This window comes from Contarinia nasturtii, unplaced genomic scaffold (genome assembly GCF_009176525.2).
Source record: "Contarinia nasturtii isolate CC-2019 unplaced genomic scaffold, AAFC_CNas_1.1 Cnas_scaffold_2678, whole genome shotgun sequence".
In the NCBI taxonomy this organism is placed as follows: Eukaryota; Metazoa; Arthropoda; class Insecta; order Diptera; family Cecidomyiidae; genus Contarinia; species Contarinia nasturtii.
In genome coordinates, this window is record NW_022199997.1 from 886139 (window position 1) to 912569 (window position 26431).

Below are 26431 nucleotides of genomic sequence, written 5' to 3' on the forward strand. Positions count from 1 at the left end.
TTATTTTGGGGTGCATACTAGCATAAAGTTAGTTATCACCAGTCAATAAAGACTTCTCCTCATTTTTGTCTACTACCAAATTACAAAGTTAGACTATTTTCATAAGGGATATGCCTCAAGTAATTCAATACATTGAAGATAGGCTGTGCACTTAATATGCACGATAAATCTATGTTACAGACACGCATTACGGTACAAGAAACCGAATACTCACATTATTTCACATAAAACAGATGAATTTTTCTCAAGTGTTTTTTTTTTTTGTTCGTTCATACACTACTTGAGAATCATCAGTCCACGGTCTAACACTTCTGCTCTTCACTCAGCACACAATATAAGTAAGTCGAGACGATGAATTATATCGTAGAAAATTTTAACTTGAACAAAGTTTGGGATTTGCCACAGGTCATTTTGAAGTTCACACTTGACCGCTGTGTATGTAATCAAATTCTAACCAATACATATTTGAACTATGATTTTGATGAGAACTACTTGCAAAATCCGCCCCAAAAAAAATATACGTATTATTCCAAATGATTCCAAGAAAATCGTGTGTTCAGGTATCGACCGAAAAAGTGTGTTCTGGATTAAGATACGTCATTTCGTTTGATAAATGGATGCGCTTAACGAAATGCCATTTATCTGCACGCCAGCATTTCCCATCAGTCCAATTTCTGTTGGATCCTTGGTTTAGTTATGTATCCCATTTGCAACCATATAAAATACGCAGAAGGCAATTGTGTTACCGAAATTTGATTATCACACAATGCAAAGGGTCCCTTCGTGTCATGCAAAATGAAATAAAAAAAAATAAACAGAATATGAAAGAAATGATATTATTTTATCAAGTTAAGCCTTTGATGCTGGTCACGACAACGACAACAACGACGATGTTGCCAAAGAAGGTGAACTTAGCTAATTCCCTTTGTAACCGTCTGTTTGAGTTTTCATTCGTATTAGAAAAATGCATATATGTTACATATGTTGGATGTTTATCGGGCTTCCAACTATTAGCATAAGCATCTTGAATGCTTACACAAACAACCATAGCACGGCCACGATTTCAGTGCGACCAATTTAAACGACCGATTTTTGTTTATAAACCAAAACTTGAACAAGATTTTGTTTTAAGCGCATGCACACTCGGCCGTTTAAAAGATTCAACAAAGATTTACCATATTATTTGGTGTGTGTGTGTGTGCGTGTGTGTCTCATTCTATCCGTGCGTTGATGTCGTGATGATGATGCTGTTTTTCGAATGTATGTTGTATGTATGAGCAACAGCAACAGCATTAATCGTAAGTCGATTGAAAAGGGTCAGATTGTCACGCAGCGCTACTACTATATGGTGCGCAATGTAATTTTAACCGGTCAAAATGACCATAAAAAACATCCACATAAAAATCTAAAAGTTGCCGAAACGCCATTCATATGGAATTCAAAATAATATCATTCGATGATTTTTTTTTGCCAGCGGTTTCAGTTCACGTGTGGATCGTGCGAATATCTAGAATTTTAGCTTTCTTTGAAGTTGTGAACTTGCTTATCTTTATCGCTATCGATTATTTTTTGTTGTTGTTTTCGTTTGCCTCTCAATCGAATTAAATTGTTATTGGTTGAGAAGATCGTTAGCGTCAACCGTTCGCTCATTATATGTACTTTTATTATCGTTATTGTGATAATTCAATGAAGAAGCAAAAGCACTATCGTTGAATGTAATAAAAAATCACCTTTGAATCACTGCCGTATTAAATTACATTTGAATTTCGAATTAGATTCCAACATGATCAGATGATAGCATAAATACCATCAGTCGAATTCTCTTCACGAAAACAAGGTCAAATTGGTATTTATTCTCTCTCTTTTTTTCGTATCTCTCAACAAAATCGCTTCGCATTTTAACATGCAAAAAATCATTTGATACTCTAAAAAAGTTATAAATTATAGCATTCTTCAAAAGAAAAAAAAAATCGTTTCATATATCCAAATGTCTCTAGCAAATTCAATTCTTTTGTAAATGAAATCAAGAGAATGAAAACGAAGGTTTCGACGAACGCGAACGCCTTTCGTGCAGAAGAATTTCTTTGAAATTGAATGCGACCAAAATATTTTTTGGGACCAAATATCATAATAACAGCACCGAACAGCACAGTCCAAAAGATCATTTCGTAACGAGCATTCGAGCAAAATCGAAAGACCAACGAAAAATGATACGAAAAATTAACAGTATATACGAGACTTAAATAAATTATTCTTGACATGCGCGGCCGGTATCGCATTTTGCGCAACTCCACAGCAATAAATAATAAATACTTACAACGAAGCAAAAACTTACAACAAAAGCATATTTAGTTTTGTCTTCGTTGCCATTCGCTCGTTGTTTTTCATTTACTTTGCTCCTTTATCTACGTTCGATTTTTTCAGCTCTTTTTTTTTACTTTCCATTAACACAAAATCATGGCATATTTGTCAATAGACGCGCTTATGTAGTGGCACACATATTACGTTTGTTGCATCAAAGTGAATATTGTATGGATTTATGTGCAACATTATATTGCACTGGTTGCTTCTGTTCATCACAAATTTATTTGTGGCAGTAATGCTACTGCAATTTTTTGTCTGCACGTTTCACTTTTGGCGCACTTGAAAGATAAAATGTATCAAAAAATTGAATAAAAATAAGAACGACTGAAAATAAAGAAAGAAACATTATCATTCGATAAATCAAAATGACTAATTGATTCGTATTAAGTTGTTTTTTTTTTTTATTCGCTTCCCACAATGTTAATGAAACATAAGTGAGCCGCTGAGAATAAATGCCCAATTTAATACAATTAACTTAAGAAGTAAATTAAAAATCCGGCGCAAGCTAAATCGTCCTGCCTAATGAAGCAAAATATGTTTGTTTTGTGTCAAACATTTTCTGTTCTGATAGATTTTTAAGCCACTTTTTCTGGTAATCATCTAGAGTTCGCAGTTTATTCCAGACGATTCGAGTGGGCAGAGGTTTTTCCTGGCAAAATAAATATTGATGTTGATTGATAAGAAATGAGAATTGGTATTAAATTAAACAAGAGATTTTAAGATAATTCTTGTTTTCTTGAAAAAAAGAACACTTGTTCCAATTCGTTAATTCGACTAATTATCCAAACTTTATTGTATGAAATAAAAAGAATAACTTGATGTATTGATTGTTATTACTTAGCGTCATATATTTCTCCATTTAATTCAAGATTGATTCATAAATAAGCGGACATTTTTCAAAATATTTAACCACCTTCATAATAAGTAATGAATTCTATGAACACTTATCTACCCACCCAGTAAAGTCTATTTTAATAAGGAAATCATGCGAACTCCAAACGCAAACATTCAACGTGTTAAATGTTCTCTCTGTTAAGACAGGGATGTCAATCGAAAATGCTAATTTTATTCAAATCGGTCTTGACAGAATGGCCAATGACTTCAACTTTTACATTTCTTCAATTATTGTCATATGAAATTATACATAAATTTAGTAAATCGTTGTGAAAATCACTAAAGTTTTCTGTTTAAAAATTAGTACAGTAGATTGCCAAATGTCGACACACGACCAAATGTCGGAATACCGAGAGGTGAATTGAAATTAAAAATTGAAAATTCATTTGAATTGCATTTTTAAAAGTAAATTATGAAAGATCAATATCAAATCTCTTTATTATAATCCAAATTTTAATCAAAAATCTATTATTGCTTTCACAAATTACGTTCAAAAAAAATTCGGCATTTTTATCACTTTTTCACGTCAAAAGTTAAACTATGTCATTTTGAGACAAGCCGGTAAAATGCGTTTTTTTATATGAAAAAATAACTAGTTTGGAAAAAAAATTATATCGGCGAATTGTAGATAGTTTAATTTAATTATTGAACAGAAATTTTGAAAATATAAAGAAAAACAATTATATTTATTTTTCATTTTTCACTGTAATATTATTCCGGAATAAATCGTCCAATTGCCGACACATAAAGCACCGAAGTTTCAAGTGAAACACTTTGGATTTGACAGATGTGACAGTTAAAGTCGTATTTGGATCATTGTGAAATTCAAACCAAAAAATATTCTAGATCAGTGAACTAACGTAATATTTTTAAATATTTTTGCCACTTTACTATAGAAAAATAAGTAAAATAAAATATGGAGCAAAAATATATCAATCTAATAATTTTAACTCCAATATTTTGTATTGTTTACCTCAATGTAAATAGTGCGTTCATGGGCTGTCAAAACTTAAAGTTTACAAGTTTCGTAGTGAAAATGCATGAAATATGTCGAGATTAGGAAGCCGAGAATTGGACGACGAATATCCGACATTTGGAATTTTCGATGTTATGACGAAAAAATGGAAAAAAATAATACATTTTTGGAAATTACTATCTTTTGAGAAACGTGAAATGAAGCACAATTAAATTCTGCATCGAATTGTGTATAAAGTGATATTTTTTCATGAAATCAAAAATGTTAAATATTAAATTGAAGTTGAAAATTCAAACAAATAGTCCGACATTTGGGCGAGTGTCCATACTGTCACTCAGTGTTAGTCGAGTAAAGATAGTGTCACTACAAATGGACGTTCCGTCAGCATGAATACACGTCAAGGCAAATACTCATTTTTTTCATATGATAATGGATGCCTACACAACGTGTATACATTCAGAGTTATATGTCTGTATTTGACAAAAGCAGTTAAACATCCCAAATAACAAGTTTTTTCTTATAATCTCTCAACTATGCAATAATAGAAGAACTGAGAAGAATGCTTAAGATTTGTTTTTATGGTAATCCAAACTATAAAGCAGACACATGTTTTGAAAATAGTAGTAGCAATTCAACAGCAGTAATATGGTATATACTAGAACATGTTTCAATGATTATTGGAATATTATCGCCACTAAGTGTGCATTTAATGATAACATATCTATTATGCTGTGAAAATATTAGGAATGAAAGACCCTTCCGAATATGCACGAAAAAAAATGTACTTCTTCAAAATAGTTGCCTGTAGTATAAAATATGAGTGAATACATCTATATTGTAGATAAAAGGTCATTAAAATATTGTATTATACATCATCTGTATTCAATCAGGCCTTCACATTATTGAGCAGGACGAAAGATTAAAATTGCTAAGGCAATCAAGATACAAAGCATCGAAAATGTAAAATTTTGTATCGATGAAATCACCATAATAACAAAGATTGAAATTCAACTAAAATGCACGCACAAATGGTTCGGTATTCTTCTTTTGAGCACGCAATCAACCAAATTACAGTCGTTACATAACAAATGTTGTGTTAAAGAGAGGGGGCCCTAATATACTCATATACATGCAATCAATATGCACTGTACAGCGATGTATATGTTGAAGCGTTGCATGGTAACTATACCTTTAATTTTTCTCAACAAACTGTAGGCCATAAAATTTTAATGGAATGTATTGAATATCGTATATATATGGTTTCTCTATGCACTGCATTTTAATTTCAATTGACTTGGTCAAAAAGATCTCGCAGATAATACAATGAATCAAAAAATCATCTTGTAATTTGGACGGCCAGAAATTTACATAATTGCTTTAATTATTATTAGACTCTTTTGACTAAGTCTTGTTTTAAACAACGAATTCACCTCACGATATTTCATGGTACAATTTAAAAAAAAAACCATATTCATTTGGTTTTTCTGTTCAGAGGCACTTGAAGTGTAGCAATTTGGTTGAAGTACGTGTTTTTCAGGGAAAGAAAATCCAAAGTGGTGCTCAAAATCAAATTTTTGATACAATATCTTTTATTCTCATCAAATTTATTCAATTTGGATTAAATAAACGGAGCAATACTACAATTGAAAAACTACCTTGAAATGCTTGTTTTCTACTATATCTAATTTTGCTATATCTTGGCATTTATGTTAAAGAATCAAGATTTTTCAAGCTCAAAAAAGCATTATATTTTGACAGTGAAATGTATTAAGAGAAAAGAAAAACTCACGCATACAAAGGACTAATAATAAATGTTAACTCCATTTGAAATGAAATGTTGACATCGATTTGTTTTGATATTTGAATTTTAAGTAACACTCTTAATTGAAAAACAACAAAAAAAACCATTCATATCAACCAATCGAAAGTGGCTGGACGGACCACTTCAAAATAAAAGTTTGCCACAGCTTCAAGTGATTTAAATATTTTAGTTGTATAGTTATATATTTTTCTGTTGTTCAAAATGAATTTGACAAAAGCATATCATTTAAATTTTAAAATTCTTCTTGACACAGTTTCACAATAAACGACCCATAGTGAATTAAAAGAGAAAAAAAAAAAAAACTAATGTGACTGCCGATGTATCAACACTGTAAACTACAATAAACGAAACGTTCGGCGTTGCTCGTTCGAGGCGGCTTAACGATGACATCATCATGAGTAAAAAATCGTATAAAAGTTTTGAGCGATTTTATATACAAAATGCATTGTAATGCAGTAAATATGGGATAATCAAGTTCATATTACAAATTTGAGCATTTTCGTTTCTCTCAAACATTATGGTGAGCTCTAGACATAAACATCGGCCCACACTAAACAGACGTATTTACGATGCATTTTACGGCGTGAATTTCGTATCTTTCATTAATTCCAGCCGTTTTTTTTGCCTTTGTACATGTGTGCATGTGTATGCACTGTGCATATTGAGACGTTTTTGCATTTCACTAGAACTCTGCTCAGTTTATTTTCACTGAATCCATCATACAAAGAAAAAACAACGACGTTACACATGCTGATCACACATAAGCGCACACAAGCAAGCAGGCAGGCAGGCAGGCACACACACTACACCAACCGCAGCAGATAATATATCACGTCGTGGGGAAGTTTTTGTTGTAGCGACCAAAGTCTCTGTGCACTGCAAAACAATTATACTCGGCATTTGCCGCGCGAAGCATCATTTAATATTTCAAGTGATTTGCCACACGGAGCCTTGATGAATGGATCATATATTTTCTAACGTAGACGCAAAACATACCAAATTTATGTATATGTGTACATTTTGTGTGCTTCGTTTTTACATCGTTTGATTGCTGTTCACACTAATTTGAATACATTCCCATGAAACATTCGAATATGCGCGATATTTGTATTAGGTGCTTCAGATGAGATTTTTGGTTAAAAAAACATCCAAACACATTCGATGTGCGCCAACATGGGTCGATTCAAATCTCCCGCTGCTACTTCCATAGAAACTTAATTTTATGAATGTTATACTTATGGTCGATGCGTGTGTTTGCCGACGTAAATAAAATTTAGAATCGCTTTTAGATAAACGATGTGAAAAACTATTTTATTATTCCCAAAGTGAATTCGCAAAATCATGATGCCTTCAATTTAGATTGAACACTTTTTTTGTTTGCCTGGTGTGCAGTTTATGAACCAATAACATTTTTTTCCGCGTAATCCCACCGCGCGCATCTCTTTGTAAACGGATATTGGATGTGCGCTGTTTGATATAAATAAAATATTAAAAGGTATTCATGCGAGTGCCATAAGCAATTTATCAATCACACAATCAGGTGTTTGATAAAGATTTTTAGTATTTGATGCATAAATAAGCCCTCAATTTCATTCAAGACTCAACAATAAAAACCACTTTTTACATATTTAAATTGTGAAAATGAAGCACTTCAATTTGCCAAAAAGAGTGTTTTCGTCTAGTTTCATTTGCGTCTCTAATAGAGAGAAACTGTCTCTCGTATGCGATATTTCGAGCACTGTCTATCTTATCTGCGATGTTTCTAGCCCAATTTGTTTTTTCTCTCAAATAAAATCAACATTTCGACATAAATCTTTTCTTAACAAATGATAAAGTATCAGCAGCTGCATTTTCGGTTGTTTGTGTGCAATTTTCGGAAATGTTAGACAACGTTTGTCGTTTAATTTTCCGCCTATTTCGTCCTCATTTTAATGAAAATGACTTTTGACAATGTCCATTTTACTTGTATTTTTGTCGAGTTTATTTGCATTCAGTTGGTGGGAAAATTGGGACGGTTTGAGAAAGTGCAATTATTTTGCAAGTAAAAACCATTTGTTTTGGTGTCTTTGGTGCCCTTCAGTCTCTGATTTGTCACCATCCTAGTTCTCATTTCACATTTTTGTTCATGCACAAATGACTTTTTTTCACTTCATTTGATTGCGCGTGTATGGCAACCATTTTCAGCTTAACAAAGATGCTTTCTTCAGATTTGTAATTTGGTATTTTTGATTTGTTTTTTTTTTCATTGAAATGGATTTTGTATATTTTGATTAGATCCAATTGTCCATTTAAAATGAAGAATTTTCGGGGAAAAACCAGGCATAAGACTTCTTGAATTTCTTAAAATAATCGTGGCATTCGACATCAAATCGATGTCAACATTTATTTTTGACATTTGTTTCAATCAGATAAATCAAGTCTTTGGCATGGCTAAGCTGATACAATCTGAAAAAATATGACGTTTCATCATTCATCTTTAAATATCATCAAATCACTTGACTCGAGAATTATCACTTCAATCAAATCCTCCAAAGGTGGAATTTCAACGAATACTTGTCTGTAATGAGTACACAGTACACAGATTTTCATAGATTTATTTGCTTTTTTAGAAATTCAGACATAAATATGACAATTAAATTAGAATAAATAATAAGAAGCTTCTCAAATAGCTTACTCTGAACATCAAATTGCAATTCAAGTTAATACGTGTATTTTTCAATCATCTGAAACAATGGCACTTCAACTGTCAATAATCACATTTTCATTATTATCAGTTTATTAATAAGAATAAAAATTGAGTAGCATTCTACAAAGTGTGGATCTTCTTTGGAGAATAATTATTTTCTGATTCGTGCCGAAGTAGATATTTTGGTAGTAAACAACCAATTTACTTGAAATTGAAATACTTGAAGTGAATGCAATCCAAATAGAAATTCTTCATTAGAACTCAATATTTCATGTTAAATATAGACGACTATTTGACTATTCAAATTGACTTTCGTGCTGAAAAATTCACGCCACGTTTACTTCGAAAAATGTGAAACCAGTTAAGAAAACACAAAGACGCATGTTCGAAAGAAAAATAGAATAAAGTATAACAACAACACGATTTTTTTATCAGAACACATAAAATTATTTATCTAAGAGATTATTAACGACAATGGCTCTTTTCTAAGCCCAAAAAATGCTAATAATAGTAAGAATAGGCGGCAATACTTCGTTTTTATGATTCAAAGGAGAGTAAGCTATATAGAGAACGTACGATGATCACAAAAACGCATAAAAATGTTTCCACTTGGAACTAAAAACATAATTTTCGTTTCCAATGAACGAAAGTGAGCGAAAGGAAAACGGCGCGTATATATCAAGATATATCTACCTCCGGCAGTTAAAACGAACATCGAATAAAGTGAAAAAAAAATATCCAACATGAAAAGTTTGTACCAAAATGAATAAGCGCTTTCTGAAAAAAAAAATGACAAAATGAATTGTGGGCCCCTTAAAACTTGTATGGCAATCATAGCAAGAGAAGCCACAGAATATTGTCACACTACATGAATGTTGTGTCTATATGTATATGTGTGTATATGTGTGCGTTGCATTGTAGTTCCTTTTTGTTCTCCTTTTTTATATTGTCTTTTTTCTCTCTTTCGTGGCGTTCATTCCATTCTTCTTCGATACATCTTAATGTTACAAGTGCAACCAAACGACTTTTCAATGTAACATTGAGTTTTTTTTCTCGTCTCGATGTTGTTGTTTTTTCATAAAGTAAGCGAAATAGAAATAAAATGCCATCGATTAAAGTGAACTGAAAAAAAGAAAATATTGTCCCGTATGTGCGATGAGGCACCGACAAAGTCTGGAAGCGTTCAGTATTTCAAATGAGAGTAAATATTTTCTCAGAGTGAGACCGAATTTTTCGGAAACTTCTGTATTGGCGTTTCAAACAACAAACAGTAAAATATAACATCCGCTAAAGTAAAATATTCGAGATTAAAACAACAAAGAGATGGAAAAATGCTTCTATTTAAACCATCAATGGAGGAGAGATGGAGGCATATTTTTTTTTATTTAAATTTTGTAATGAAGAGATATTTTGCATCGATGGGTAAAAAATAGAGCTGTGTAAATCGATGATTATGAATGAGGATCTTTAAATGCCATGTTTGCTTCGATGAAAGATAAGGATTTTATGTTTTCGGCAGTTTTAAAAGTTTGTCGATGAACAGCATGTTTTTCACAGCAATCTGCTGTTTTGTGCACAAAGTTGCTCGTTTAATATGCATGTTCTCATGTTTCTTGTAACAATATCAGTAAAATTCATTGACTCTTTTTTTTTTTGGCTTAACGATGCTACCTCTTTTACGATTTACTATATCTTGATATGCATTTTATTAAAATCATTTTTCTTCATATTTTATTTATTGAAATGATATCGAAAGTGATTCGATCGAGAATCGATTCTAATCTAATCACACACATTTAGAGAAAAAAATTGTTAGTTTGTTAATGCCAACTTAGCAGAAATTGTTGCTTTACAGATAGGGAAAAAATATATCGTCTTAACGCAACCATTAGGTAGTTTGAAACCCAACTAATGAATGCAACTTATGAGTCGACAAAGCTAGCGCTTAATGGTAAACCTTATTGTGGTTGAGCCGGTCGTGCGACGAGGGTGTATTTCTAATTAATGCGTATACAAGACAAGGGAGACTCGATACAATTCGATGTGTTCTCTATCGAATGAACATATATAGATACTGAACTATGATCAAATGTAAACAATTGCCAAGGGGAAACAAACTTTTCCAACTGTACATTGTGTCCCTGTGAGGGTTGTGTGATTTGACAAACAATTCCCCATTGAAAATTAATATCATTTGAATGAGTGCATCTTTTACTTCATATAAATTTGTAGTCATTCAATGAAAGGAAAAGAAAAAAACGAATCTATTGCCAAATCCAGTGCTATCACGAATTGTTCTTTGTTCGCGTATTCATTATCACTGCTCGAGTAAACATCAAAGAAATGTGTCAGCCTTAATTGATAAAACTGTTCGTTCGTACACACTTTCTTTCCGTCATGAAATTTTTTCTTTCATTTTTGGTCATCACCACAGCACAAAATGTTTCCACTATGTATTTCCGTCTTTCGTCTACACAACACACTCGTTTTCCTCTTTAATGGTGATGAAACGTGTTTTTTATTGTTGGTTTTTGTTTTGTTTTCGTTACCGTTGCACTTCGCCATTCCACAATCTAATAACAATGGTCATAGACTCATTTATTTGATGGCACATGGAACGAGGCCATTATTGCCATTCTTTTCAACATTTCGTTTGTCTAATTTGAACGTTAATAATTTCTTAGCTGACTGATTTTCAGCTTGATGTCAGAAAACAAAAATACGAATGATTTATTAGACGAACTCATCAACTATGTACTATATTACTTTGTAATGAAATGTTTTTATTTTCAATTTTCTTTGATATGAACACTAAATGTGTACAATCAACACATTGGGCGACAGCAAATTTAACTCAAAATAGAAAAGCACTAATCCTAGGATAAATATTTTCATTTTGCGAAATCCTTCCAAATGAGAAAATTGCATAATTTATACATTTGTGTCGCAGTATGATGCTCTTTTTCAAATAGACACTTTTGTTTAGACGATCGAGACGACGAAAATGTTGTAGTGTTAGAAAGACAATGCTTTATATGTAAGCAAATAACGAGCTAAATACTATTAAATGCAAATAGTAATGCCGAAAATAGCATTGTGATCGACGTGAAAGATAATATTAAACAATGACGATTCCGAGCAGAAAAGTCGTTTAGCAGCTTTACGTGTTCGCTGCTCAAACGGCGACAAAATTTGATAATGAGACTTGTTATTGCTTTCTTTTTCAACGATTTACAGCTCTTTATATAAATAATTTTTTTTTCTTGATTCGCCGGCATCCTTTTGCTTTCGAGACCATATAGATAAAATTAGATTGTTGAACTTGTGATGAAGTATTCATTATTTTTTATCTCTTTCTACTTCTTGCGCCGAACAAAATGTAAAAGCAAAACGATACTAGACGCATCGTTTTCAATTAGAAACATATAGTTCTGGTTTGGCATGACACAATGAGAAGAAATTGAGTGCCCACATGCAGTTAAAACTGGAGATACGACTGCGGTTTTCCCATTTTGTATTGTTGTTTTTTTATTTGTGTGAAGCGCATACTTGCCGTCTGGAAATGGTAAAATTATCTATAGTTTTCGCCTTAATTCATGTGGAACAACAGCAAGAGTTCTTAATGAGAATAAAAGTTTTCTGCACAAAATTCAAGCGTTGGCTGCACTGCACATCGATGCATTGAGTGTGTGCGTCTCAAGTACTGTGCTGAAAAATGTACAGTTGCGAAAATTGTTTGTCGCCGAAAAATTTCATTTCGTATATATTCGTTGGTGATAAATCAAATGCGGGAGACTTGTGAGAAAGAATACATACAATTATACTAACTTCATTCGAAAATGCACTCACCGTAATTGAAGTGCTAAAAGATTTAAAGTTAAACCAAATACTGACAATCACAAAAGTCCCGCAGCATTGGAGAAGAACGGCTTCTTCATGATGCCACTTGAGCGTTATTATAATGTCGCCAGGAAAACCAATTTGCCTATGCCCCCGAAAAAACATCAATGATGGAGCAGGCGGCAATTCATGTGTACACCATTTGTTCGGAGCATTTGGCAAATAAACACCATTGCACATCGTTGAGCAGCAGTGTAGCGGTATTGTGCAAGAACAAAAAAAAAGAACCAAAGAAGGCGCAAACAAATAAAATACATTTGAAAATGTGTGTTTTATTTAAATTTTTCTAAGTCCAACTTGATTTATCTGCACCCATTCAACATTCGTTGTCGTTTTCCTCTCTCTCACTCAGACGCGTACTTTCGCTCACTTGCAACATTTACTCTGTCTCACACGCTGTATGTGTGTGTGTGCGTTGTTGTTGTTGGTCTGATGTGGTATGCTTGCCATAATTCTCACAAAAGTTATTTGCCGTTGCTGTTGTATCGCAATTTTTAACGGCGCACACCGTGTACCATTTTATGAGTATGGCCAATGGACGCATTAAACTACATATATATTTGCATTTATTCAAATGATACATGGCAATATTTATTTATGTTCGCACAATTTATGAGAGTCCCAATTCATTTGGTTTTTTGCTTCGTTAAATTTTGTGGCCCTTCCTCAATTTTATTCATGACGCTAATGTGCACACAAATTACCAACACTTTTTTTTGCCGGCTTCTTCTTCTTCTTCTATTGTTTTAAACTAAATAAACAAACTATGTAAACACTAACTAAAAGGATTGATACAGACACAGTGGTAGCATAAATTTAAAATGACTGTTTACGATATTAACAAGTGCGAAATGTAATATAAATTTTTGGTTGACCAGTTTAATTTTGGTTTAAAATTGAGTAATATTCATATGCACACAGTGGAAGTTGGTTTTTTTCCATTTTTGAAACAAGTTTGAAGAACTCTTGATTCACAGATACTTATGGAGTGGATTTTTTTTTGCGAATACGTCGACAGATTTAGTGGATTACAAATGATTTCAGACCAAAGCCGAATGAAAAGTGATTCTCTCAATGCCTATGAGCAAAAAATATAATTCAAATATTGTCCTTGCCACTAAAACCTGTCAACACAATCTGATACACAGACCACTTCATCTTGAGCTCGCCACATTTGAAAAGTGTTTGCGTCTTTTTTCTCTTGAACACACCAAGTTGATTCATTCACTCGCCAGCCTGAGCTTGTCTTTTTCACAAACCGTTAAATTGAATATTTCAGTCTGTTGTATGTTTTTAAAATCCCAAGATATACGAATCATTTTAATGGCCTAAGGAATTTCAGTGTTTCTTGAACGTAGATCTTTCTTTCAACACACAATTTTATTTTCAACTATATATTTCTATAATAAATTCGCTTATAAAATACATTCTTCAATTTCAAATGTAATATAAGTCAAAATAGAAGCAAAAAAAAACAGACAATAAAATGAAAGACTAACACATTCATTTCGAACTTACTGTACATTATTTTATTTTATTTTTCATAAAAATATAGCAGTGCTTGGTTGTCTTTCGAAAGATCTTTAGAGAGTGACAGCATAGGCAAATAATAAAAAAATTCGTTAACAAAAGTAAAATTTTAACCACCTTTTGCTTCTTTGTCGTGAATTTTCAAATGCTTCCTTTTTAGATTTTTACCAAAAAGGTATTCCGACATACCAAAAAAGATTCCGATAAGATTCACTTCCATTATTTTCAATCCATTAAAAAAATTACAACAGATCATGTTTCCTTAACCGAGCTATATTTGCATAGAATTGTAGTACCCTGAAACTCTATGGGGTTTCTGCCCATTTAGCATCAAAGCAACATCTTTGCGATTATAATTTACTGAATTTTTCACGATGACCGGACATGAGCTATCATCATTCTGGAAAGTTCACAAAAAAAATGTTTGACTCTCAAACGGATAGAGCTATGTGTCTGTTTCATTTTCGTATTTAGAAATCCCCAGTGAATATCCCCAATTTCATATTATCATCCATGAATAATGTATAATGGCATCAGTCATAAAAAAAAACTGTATAAATCCAACTGTTTCCTGCGTTATGAAATGCATCATTACCATTATTATTAACTATTTTCCGAGCTATCTCTAATTCAATTTGTAATTGAAGGAGAACAAAGTTTTTAGACTCGTTAAAAAATGCATTAGATAGAATAAGGAATGAATGTACATTTCCGATTTTAGTTTCAGTGTACCTCTTAAAAGAAAGCAGTAAATATTTAACAGAACATGAATACAATTATTTTTTTTATTTTTATTTCTTTTTATTCGATCATAAAAAAATGAATCTGGTCTCGTCTCATGTGTTTGAATTTTTTTTATGAAATCGTGAGTGAATCGGGTGGAAATTTAAAAGATAGATTTACGACTGTGAGGCGCATGCATGCTTCCGCGTGTAGGTTCACTCACATGCCACGCTGACGAACTAAGTCAATTTGTAAGAGACTTCTTCGCATCTTGGAATATTTGCACAAATGAAATTGGTTTCTTTTACCATGATGCAAACACGCATGAGCTACTTTTCTATTACAAACTAATCCGATATCGTGTGTACGAAGCAGATTTGGATGTGGTTGTGTGTGTGTGTGTTTGTGAGATGGTTCTTGAATACATACACACATTGAATTCGAGCGCATTTATTGGGTCCTTCAGTTTAGTTAGGATAATAGCTGTCGTTCACAGTGAAAGTTTCACTTGATGCATACAAATACCTTTTCACAAGTGGCTATATATGTATGTCTATGAATGAATTTCAAAATAGTGGAATAAGTATTTGAGTACACAAACCGAATGTTGTTCAACACATGAATGGGCATATAGGGGGAAGTCGACTAGAAACAACTAAAAACAAGATATGGGAATCATCATACATACTCGTTTCAATTCAACATTTTTATCATGCGCTTTTACTTCATCTATCTTAAACCATCGCCTAATTCGTCTCAAGTGATGTGTTTTCATATTTCTTTTGTAAAATCGTTTTTTATAATGCGAGACATTTGTTGAATTAGGCAAGTCAACTAGAAATCCTGAATTGTCGAAAGTTATTTCAATCAGAGAAAATACTCTCATTTTTTAGTGATTCAATGAATACGAATTTTTCCTATTTGCTCAATGAATAGATTGCGTTCTTTTTCGTACTATATCTGATTGTCGTATGTACGTCAAAATTCAGGGACCAAAATCAAATAAAAAGCCACAATATCGCCTGAAACAATAAAATTATGTGAATGAAAATCAAAATCAGAATAACAACGAACCCCGTTCGATGTATAGCATCTAATGGAGGGAATAAATTGCAGTGTTATCTCTTCGGCTTCGCTTTGCTCAATGCATAAAATGTGGATGAAACAAAAGATATTGTATACATGTTATGTCTAGCTTGGATTAGTTGGCGTTTATTGCACGAACGCATGTTGTTTGAATGAATATAGTGTAAGTCCTGAACATGCTATGTTTCATTCGCCTTTTAATACGGCTTCTGTACAACATGCACGGCAACAGCTGATGACTAACACATAACAAGGGTTTGCACTTCCTTTCGCAGTTCACTGATTAAAATTGGCCTCGAGCATTCAAGGTTTCTGCTAAATTTAACGATGCCTGAGTTGTCACTTGCAAGCAAAATATTGCAAATTTTTTTTTTGTCTCCATCTTAACTTTATCTTTACTTTTGATTGAAAGAATGTCGCTTGAAAAAAGAATCCTTTGAATCTTTACAACGCAAAATTTCATTTCGAAGACAAAATGTTTTTAAATCATGATAAATTCAAAGTGCTTGCATAACTTCAAGAATACGAATCGTTTAGAATAAACTCATTTCAATTCAAATATATCGTCGCATAATTGTTAACTACTTATTTCCGTTCCCATGGAGGCTTGCATTGTAATAAAACTTTGTTTCATGCTGGAATGAAAATTATAGTTAAAAAAAATTAGTGATAAAGATTTTAGCGTCGGCATCGTCGGTTATTTATAAATTTTATTACTTGAATATTTATTTTGGTTCGCAGCAAGGTTTCTAATTCAATTTCCTTATTTTTTCGCAATATTCGCCTATGGCTTTTTTCATTTACTTGTTGCCTGGTAACTGTTACTTGTGTGTGATGAGTTGGCATAGAAATAAAAGATTTTGTTCCGTCCTAACATTCCCGGTAGGACAAATAATACACTCATTTCGTGACTTAATCACAATTATCTCTTCGATAAGCCCCGGTCGCATAGAGAGAAAAGACAATCATAATAAATATAAATCCTCATTTTCAATGTATTCATTCGGATTAGAGCCGTTTCCACGCGTTTCCACGATTGGCTTCATTTCAATATGTTATTTAATGCTGTCGGATTGAAACAATTTATTGACAAAATTTTGAAGAAGGGAGACTTACGAAAATGGATATCCATGTTTAATTATCGTTACAAATGGCTAAATTTTTGCCCGTAGTGGAATTCGATGGTGTCCAATATCTTGAATTAAATCAATGCCGCTTTGTAAAAAGGCTTCATTGATCCAAAGAACTAATGTTTTCTTAACTCTTTGAAGCAATTCGTCTATTATTCAATTGTAAAATGTATTGCTTTTGTTCAAGAGAAAATTGTGTTTTTTTTTTTGTTTCTATTTCTGAATGATCGGGGTATATTTGTGCAAAAGAACCTGAGGATTATGGGCGAATAAACGTACCCGCGTGGGATCCATATGTTTTGAGAATGGTATTAATACTTTCAGAAGGCGTATATCCTTTCAACGAATTGTAACTGAACGCTCTAGAATAAAAACAACGTACTGAATGGTTGTTATATCAAAGCGGAACACAGCGTTTTTTTTAACATAGATTTGTTGTTGTAATACATTCTGTACGTTGTTTTATTCAAGAGCGTTCAACTGTACGTCTATGAAAATTATAGATTATATTCGGATACATATTATATCTTTTTGGAGGAACTAGTATTCATTTTTCCCTTTAAGAATTGTTGATCTTGTTCATTCGAAAAGCATTCATTGCCTACACGGGTATACTTTTTTTCATTAAAATGTAGTATGCTTGACATGTTGTATCCATTTAAAATGCATTTCAAATCTATTGAATATATCGAGAAGAGAGTATGTTATTCAGCGCTTATGGCTGAGTAATGTCTGAATAAAAACCTACTCTCCTCTCGATATTTTCAATAGAAATAAACGTCTAGAGATCGAAGAGGCGACGGTTCAATATCCAGATTGAAATCGTTCATTGACACATACACACAGAGAGAGCGAGAGACACACACCTACAATCACTAGTTACTATGTTACAAACTTACCCGTCGGCAATTCACACTTTGCTCTCAGTTTTTTGGCACGTCTCTCAAGATTTAACTTGCAATGTTCAATTTATTGTAAAAAAAAACCTTGCTTGCGGTAATTTGTCTACGTGTAATCCACAATCATCAAGTTAAAGTTGAGTTCAAGTAATTCCAATATATATCAAATGTTCTAATACTAAAACAATATTAAGATTATTGTAAATACCAATCAAGGCAAAATGAGTCAAAGATGCAAATAAAAAAGAATTCTTCCGACAGCTAGACAAATTAGATGATTACTTCATTCGACGTCATTTTGTTGATAATTATAAAAAAAGTCGATCGACCATTTTTAATTAACATCGAAAGAATATGCCAAATAGATTCACATCAGAACCGAATAGAACTCATTGGAGTGAATGAAAAACGTTTATGATGCGGAAGTGAATGGAAGTGGAAAAAAGCATATAAATTACCGAACGCTTTATCGTGAACGTGAGTCCATCCAATGGCAATGATTCGACAAAAAATTGCATATTCCTAACGAATATTACATTCATTGGATATTGCTTGAAATGTGTTCTTAAAACCATTAAATGCACAACGGAATCTATTTGGTTGAATATTGAAAAAAAAAATCCTCACTAATATTCTGTACAAGGTCTGTTTCGTGAGCGTTGCGACGTCGTCAATTCACATAATTAGAGTGCATTATTTTGTGGTGAATAAAATGAACAGACACCAAACATGAGCAGATACTGTTTCAATTTCACAATTGACTACAGTTCTACGAATTTTTTATTGTTGCTCATAAACAGTAAGAACATAACATTGTCATTATCAGAAGAATTTCTCCTCCTCAACGCACTCTCTCTCTCTCTCTAACTCACTCACTCTCTGCGCCTTTCTTTCTCTTTGTTTTCATTCCTTATTATACATTTTGCTACGGTTCTTTGCATCGTCTAAGTATTAGTTTTATTTGATACATCAAGTCAAAGTTACTTGTTATTATCATTAACCGAAGTTCGGTACAGGTAAAACAATTTTTGTTGGGCCATAAATATAAAAGATGAAAACAGAAATGAACAGACAAACCGCATTCAACATAAAAACAAAAGAATAGCATTCATATAGTTATATTAAACCATAATAATCACATAATCACCAGTGCAATAAAACAACATAAATGTAGCACTCGATGTAAATGTGAATGAAAATTGAAATACTTGCACCATTACCCAATAAAAAATGAACAAAATCATGGCAAATTGAACCAACCAAAAGTTGACATCTCAACACCAATGCACGTTCAGGTAAACGAATGAAATGTTTACACTACCAAATAAAATTGGTGTGAACTTTTCGCACAATTCATTTAAATGTTGCAACATGAATAACGATGAAATAGAGAAAAAACGACGAAAAATATAGGGGATTCAAACTTTGGGGTGCTGTTTGCTTGTTAAAATTGTTCGGTAATTATAAAAATGTGCACCGACTTGTAATTAAGGAAGTACACTTTATCGGTAAAGATATCATACACAGAAACAAGTATTCGAGTATGCTTACTCGCACTAGCGGTGTTAGTAGAGGCTTTACCCCTCAAAATGAGTTACGCACTCTATTTAACTCTATTTTTGGTGTTAGTTTCATCGAAGTAAAAGCATCACAGTGAAAAAAGAGATACATGTTTACGTTGCCGCATGCGTTCAACGAGTTATGTTTCGTTGCGTGCATATGAGTCTGTGTATACGCTAACGAATATGATTGCTAAGTGTATCGTCACATACGTTCGATGAAACTAACACCAAAAATAGAGTAAAATAGAGTGCGTAAGTCATTTTGAGGGGTAAAGTCTCTACTAACACCGCAAGTGCGAGTAAGCGTACTCGAATACTTGTTTCTGTGTAATATTCATATTCGATGGCAGTCGCATCAAAGTGTGGACATCGTAGCGTGAAATGGTAAAAGGCTGTAAAAATGTTCTTTTGCATTTCGAACGAAATAATCAAAATGTTCATGTTTCAATTTCAACATGGTCAATTCATCACAATGGTTCGGTACTTTATCGGAAAGAGTTGCAAACGAAAAAAAAAACATCTAGCGCCAAATGCAGAAATTAAATTGCATATAATTCATCGTTCCATTTAAATTGCAGTATAATTACATGGCTGGAAAGATAGTAAGACGCACCGAGTCTTAATCTCTCACAATAAGTGAAAATAAGCAAGGCAGAAAATGAAAACACGGTAAAATGAAGATAGAAACAGTCAAAGTAACCAAACCAATTTCATTTTTCTCATGCCAATTTCGAGACTCTTAATCATTTATTCGTTGAGTGTGTGTGTGTGTTTGTGGCTTTTTTGCATATACACGTATTAAATACGTTTGTACTACATATTGTGAATGAATGAATTGCATAGCAACAAATCCATATAATATGCGGCACATTGCAGTCAGTTTTACTTTTGCAAAAGAAGAATGAGTACCTCATTGCTAAGATTAATGGTTTGATGTGACACTTCGTTGAATGCACACAGCCATTTCAGCGATTTTGATAAAGGCGAACTGATAACAAGAGACAAAAAGACTCATCGCCTTTCTCAATCGATTGACTACAACATCCAATAGTATATACTTGAGCATCTAATTTAGAAGCGATGTGTGTCTGTCGGTGTCATCAAAGGATTCACGATTTGCAATTTTTCCATTACATTTTCGTAGAACAATTGTGACTATAAATCTACTAAATGAACATAAACATGCAATTTTCAGTTCTGGCATTGCTTGTATTTTCTCGCATCAATGTTCTGTTTTCTATTTAATTGACGAATCTCTAGAGTTTTGCCCAGAGTAAATTCATTTTCGAATCCCTTATGCCACTGCTTTTTTTCTACTTCCGCTGTGATTTGATGGGGATTCTTCTTCTTCTTCTTCTCATTTTCTCTACATTTTACAACCATAATAATAATTCAAATTCATTTCAGACAACATTTTCCAATTAAACATAACAACAGCCAGAAGCATATACACACGAATTTCATCTGCAAAAGATACTGTGTAATTAGAGATACAGTGTGAATTTCCGTTGAAAATAATTATTTGAAGCATTTCTCTTTTTGAAATTAAAAAAATGAAAACAAGAACCACTTGCTCTTCTGCTAATCATACAAACACAAAGTCCAGTTCAATTTCATTTTTGCATGAAAAATCACAATTTCGCTAAACGGTGCTCGTTGAAATTCGTTCTTTGTGACAGCCGTAGATTGGAATCTTGAAAAGGCCGGAAGACATCAATTAATTGTCGATTTCATTCTGTTTTTTTGAATTGTATAATGTAACGAAAGAACACATTAAGTATATTTAAGGGTAATTTGTATTCATTTCAAAAATCAAAAATTTGCATGCTCTCCGTTTGACCGAGGGAGGTGTGTAAAATGGGACACACTTATTTTCTCATTATTATCATCAATGAGACTTTTCATATTCAAAATGAATGGAATTCATATGCGGACAGTATACAGATTACACTCATTGTTAACAAAATGAATTTTGTTAGCATTGGAAGTGAGTCTAACGGCACCCAGCACTCTGTGCCAAACATTATCACCTATACTCACAATGTATAACTAGATTGCTGGCAGAAAAATATCGAAAATAACAAGAGCTCTGATTCAACAACATGAATTTTTGATTCGTAATTCAAGTCCATGAATTAATTTGTGCCCAGTCTTTCTCTCTCTCGATTCGGCAGCACTCTAATACAACTGCTTGTAATTTGAAGGATGAGTTGCCACTCGATGAATTTCGTAGATGTGTGTGTATATGTGTCTTTGCCTGTGTACATGCTTACTACTACTGTATGTGGACAATTCACAGTTATATGCGTTTGGAATAAAACCGGGCGGTAAATAAAGTAAACAAAGGCAGTAAATAAATGGCATACATACAATTTCTGATGAAAATAACGCAAACATGATTATACATCGTAACTCTCTTATTTCACACACGACGCGTGCATAGAGGCGAAAAAATAAATTCCACACCCGGACATGCATGTGTTGAAAATAAAATTGCACGCATGATGATTTGAGCATTAAGTGAATTCGTAAAATGGTCCGAGTTCAACTGAAAGAACTACATTTACAAAAGTTTTTTTTGCGTGTGGGTCTATGGGAGGAGGGTTGTTGAGACTCTGCACTCATCAACAGTGAGTGTTTGAGTGTGTGTATGTTTTCTTTTTCTCGCGTTTGCTTTGCCACCAGTAAAAAGGAGATATAGAGACCGGTGTGCAAAATGAACTGAGAGAGCATTCAAAATAAATATTCAAATGGTAGTTGTTGCATACAGCTATAAAAATTTTTTGTTGTTGATCTTAGGTATTTACTACTTTTATACAGCTCAAGTCGAGCCGTTGTATCATGTGGCAGAGTATGTTGTGCAAATAAGGCAGTCTTTACGATTACGGCTTAATGGATTCGGAAAGTATCCAGTAGTCGTTTCACTTCGAATTACACCTACGCGTAGACATAGTATTTTCTTCAGTTGCAGTTACAGTATGTACTGCTTTTTTCGTGTGCATCTTTGCGTGGGTCTCATTTTGCACTCTCATTAGCATTTTGCAGACAACATCCAAAAGGAAGTTAAGCAAAAGCAGAGACTCAACGAAAGATTTTCAAATTACAAACTTACATCGCACGTTTGACTCTGGAAGTTTCGTTTAAATCGAATGGTACGTGGCTATAAAAAGATTTCTAAGGTTATGATAGAATTCAAGTCGTTTTCGTCGTCGTCATCGTCGTCGCTTTTTTAAAAACTGAAATGAATCGTGAGCATAAGAAAGAAGACGAATAAATTAAAACAGCAAAAAGTGCTTCAACATTATTTTTCCGCTTATTTTCAATCGTCCATTGTTTCTTTTTCTCGACAATGTCGGTTTCATCCTTTTTATCTATCCGATAGATGCTTGCGAGATGCTGCAACCTACCCACTGTCGGCTGTTAATGTTGTAAATAATAGGAGTAGAACATTGTCTAGCCAAAGCAAAACGAACATCGTATACATTTAATGATGAGAATAAGCATCGTTTTGCTTGCGTTTTACTTGTCTCCGATGTAATCTCTCGGATTGAAATGATTCTTAACATTATTTAATGTAGTGTCAACAACACAATACATTTGCACTTTTATTCGCGGCCTGTATGCCTTTGACTCACATCATTTTCGATCAATACCACACAAATCTCTCTCTTGACACTTATCACGATTTTACTCCATTTGATCTCTTCAGATAGAATACAAAAATGTTCCAACTTTTGTACTCACTACAGTGCCAAAAATGTTTAAAAATTTTACTCTTATCGAATTTGAAATAAACAATGTTCCATAAATATATATTTAATGATAAATCTCTTTTCTTCTCGTTTCAGTTTCATAATGGTGGGTATGCTGTCTATGGGCCATAGTGAGTTGGGAATAGTTTTAGTTTGAAAGTTTTTCCTTTGAAGCAACTTTGTAATCAAACGTTTGTTTTGAAGAGATACGATTAATCGTGCGCCATTATTCATTTTCATTCGAGAGAGGAGGTTGTTTGTAAAGAAGTCTCCTGTCAAACACAAATTTAAATTTTAATGTGAGCAAAAGAGACTTAATAGCTCGTCAGACTTCTTTACAGTTCATTTCGTCATAAACTACGTACAATTTGTCGTTTTCTAGAATTAGCTATTTTTAATACCTAATTTTTTGTTCGACGAAAACCATTTATCAGATAGTTTTGGTTCTTTCAAACTGGAGGAATTTCCGTTGCTATTCGCGACATTTCCACATTTTTGACGACTCATTTGTAATACTTGTTTATTTAAAAATCGGGTTTTGTAATTGGTTGCTGTTATCTTGTCTGACGCACAATAATTTTAAAGCAAAAATACATTTTTTTATCATGTGTTGTTTGATTCATAAAATATAATTGTTTATTAAAAAAAACTCACAAAAAAAAACAATAAAAAGAAAGTCAAAGGATCTTCGAATTTTTTTTTTGTCTCTCAACCGAATACAAAATGAAATTGTTTTTGAATGAATCATGATTACAGCCAGAATAAATTACCGGTCAAAGTAACATTTGGTGAGAATGGCGATGAATTTTTACAAAATCACATTCGCATCGTACACACAAGCAATAATAACAACATTGATAAAACCCCAAAAGTATAAATTCCATTTTATGGTTGTTTGGAGTGTGTGTTTCAAATACAGTGTTTGCTATATGCAATTTTAAACACCATTACGAACACATGACCAATCCCTTCCAGCATTACACCGAAAGGTCCAACGTAGGTCTCATAAATGGCTTCCTCTTCCGACAAAAGACAAAATTGAACAACAAACGGGCGATAAATCGTCATTTCGTATTTATATATCTGCACGATATTGATTCTCTGGTTTTGTGTGTGAAAGGGAAAAAATGCTGAAACGCTTTAAAAAAAAAGTCCAATCATGACCATTTTAATGCTCTTATTTCCCCCCTAGGAATTTTCGTTATTAATTTTATCAGAAAATAAATAAAACCATCGTTCGAAATGTTGAGTTTTTTTTATATTTAGTTTTTCCTTCGATATTTATAGAGACAACAATATCATTCATAAAAATTAGATTAAAATCATTCGTGAGATAAACAGAAAGTCCAAGCATCGAATATAAAATAAACAAACTGTTCGAAAAGTAAATCAATCCGGTTTACGTACAAATGAGCTATTCTATTCTGTGATTCTAAAATACTTTATTGTATTCGATTCTATGAAAGAAATTGAACAATACGGTTCCCTTCAATGAGCTAACAAAATATGCGGGAAACCCAAACAAATGATTCCTAATTTTTCGATCCAATTCGAAAGCATGGCTCAGAATAATGCGTTGTATTACAATAATTGAACCAATTCATCTGAAAATACTGTTGTTTTTACAAGAATAAATATTTGTAAAACTTCAAATTTGTAATTGAAAAACCACAATGCCTTTCAATTGCATTGAAAACGCGAAAGGGAATATATTTAATCTCATAAATAGCAAATGAATTTTTTTTTCCATTTAAACGACTTTTGTTGTAATTCGATCAGCAAAGGTTACAAATTAATTTATTTTGGTTATTAACCTTTTTTCGTACAAAGAAGAAAATAAAATAATGAATGGAAAGGTGCTTGGTTTGATTTCTTCATTTCGTAAAAAATAGTACCATCGAAGAAATTGCGGCGGTGACGGATTTTACGCAATTCGTGTGAAGAAGCCGACAGCACCGGCAGACTGATATACCGTCCTGAAAAATGCTGAGACTATTAAATGCATTTACATCACACGCTAAGCTCAGTCTGCAATGTCGATATCATAATTTATTGATTCGCTTCGATGGGTTTGCTTGTGAAGTCTTTGTTTTTTTCTTCTTCGTTAAATATAAAGTGAGCGTCTGTAATTTTCTCTCGACAGTGATGAGATATTGCATTCTGCTGCGGCCTCTCGAAAATACGTTCATTTTCTCCTCAACGTGTCATTCTACATGTGGCCTGTACTTGTAGTCACATTTTTATTCCTACTGCTTTTTCTTTGGTGGGAGACTTCCAGGAGTGAATATGACAACAAGCAATTTTCCATCACTTTTGCTTTACTGGTGCATTTTTTATGTGCCGTCACCGTCATCAATAATAATCGGTAGCACGTTTGTAATATGGGCGCATGTAGAAAAACGATAACTTATCGATAATTCCAAATATTTTTCTCTTTTGTTCAACGCATCGCTTGAGCAACAAAAAGTGAGTTTTCTTTTATTTAGTTCGCCTGAAAATGTATTTCCCGTCCATAACGTCACATTTTTGGTTGCGCGTATCGTTTCTTTGTTGTTATCTCGCTTAATCAGGAGCAAAGTTGGTGCATGTTCAGTGCGCCGCAAAAATGAACATGAAAAGTGTGGAAAAAAACTTTTTGGGGTCGACATATTATATCTATACAGGGATCGGGTCGCGTATAATTTTATACTAGCATAAAAAACGCAGGCAGTATAAATATACAAAGCATAAACGCAGATGCAACATATCCATCGCTGTTCGCTATATATGAAGCATGCGAATACATGTTCGTGTGTGCATGTGACCATTGAGAGACGCACGCACATACATTATATTTATTGAGCGCAGCACAAAGCGAACAGCGGCGGATATGTTGCGTCTGCGTTTATACAAAGTATAAAAATTCTATATGCGACCCGGTCCCTGTATCTATATGCTGCGATCTTTATTAATGTTAATTGAAATTGACAGTTGCTTGTGGAGCACAATAAGTCACCATGGAAATAGAGCTAGAGAGAGAAAGAGAGAGATGAGCATTTGGTCGTCAAGTAGCGAGTAATAAAATAAAGTTTGATTCAAGATAAATGTGTTTTCAATGCACTAACTAA

At 33.1% G+C, this 26431-nt stretch overlaps 1 protein-coding gene across 7 annotated transcripts in view; it reads left to right on the forward strand.

Annotated features, from left to right (window-relative positions):
* LOC116348920 (protein winged eye) overlaps positions 1–26431 on the forward strand; it is a 76835-nt gene that overhangs the window by 4616 nt on the left and 45788 nt on the right. For all 7 annotated transcript variants that reach the window (XM_031780134.1, XM_031780130.1, XM_031780131.1 and 4 more), the window contains exon 2: positions 23421–23430. The gene's annotated coding sequence lies outside the window, so the exon portion shown is untranslated. The remainder of the gene's footprint in view (positions 1–23420; positions 23431–26431) is intronic.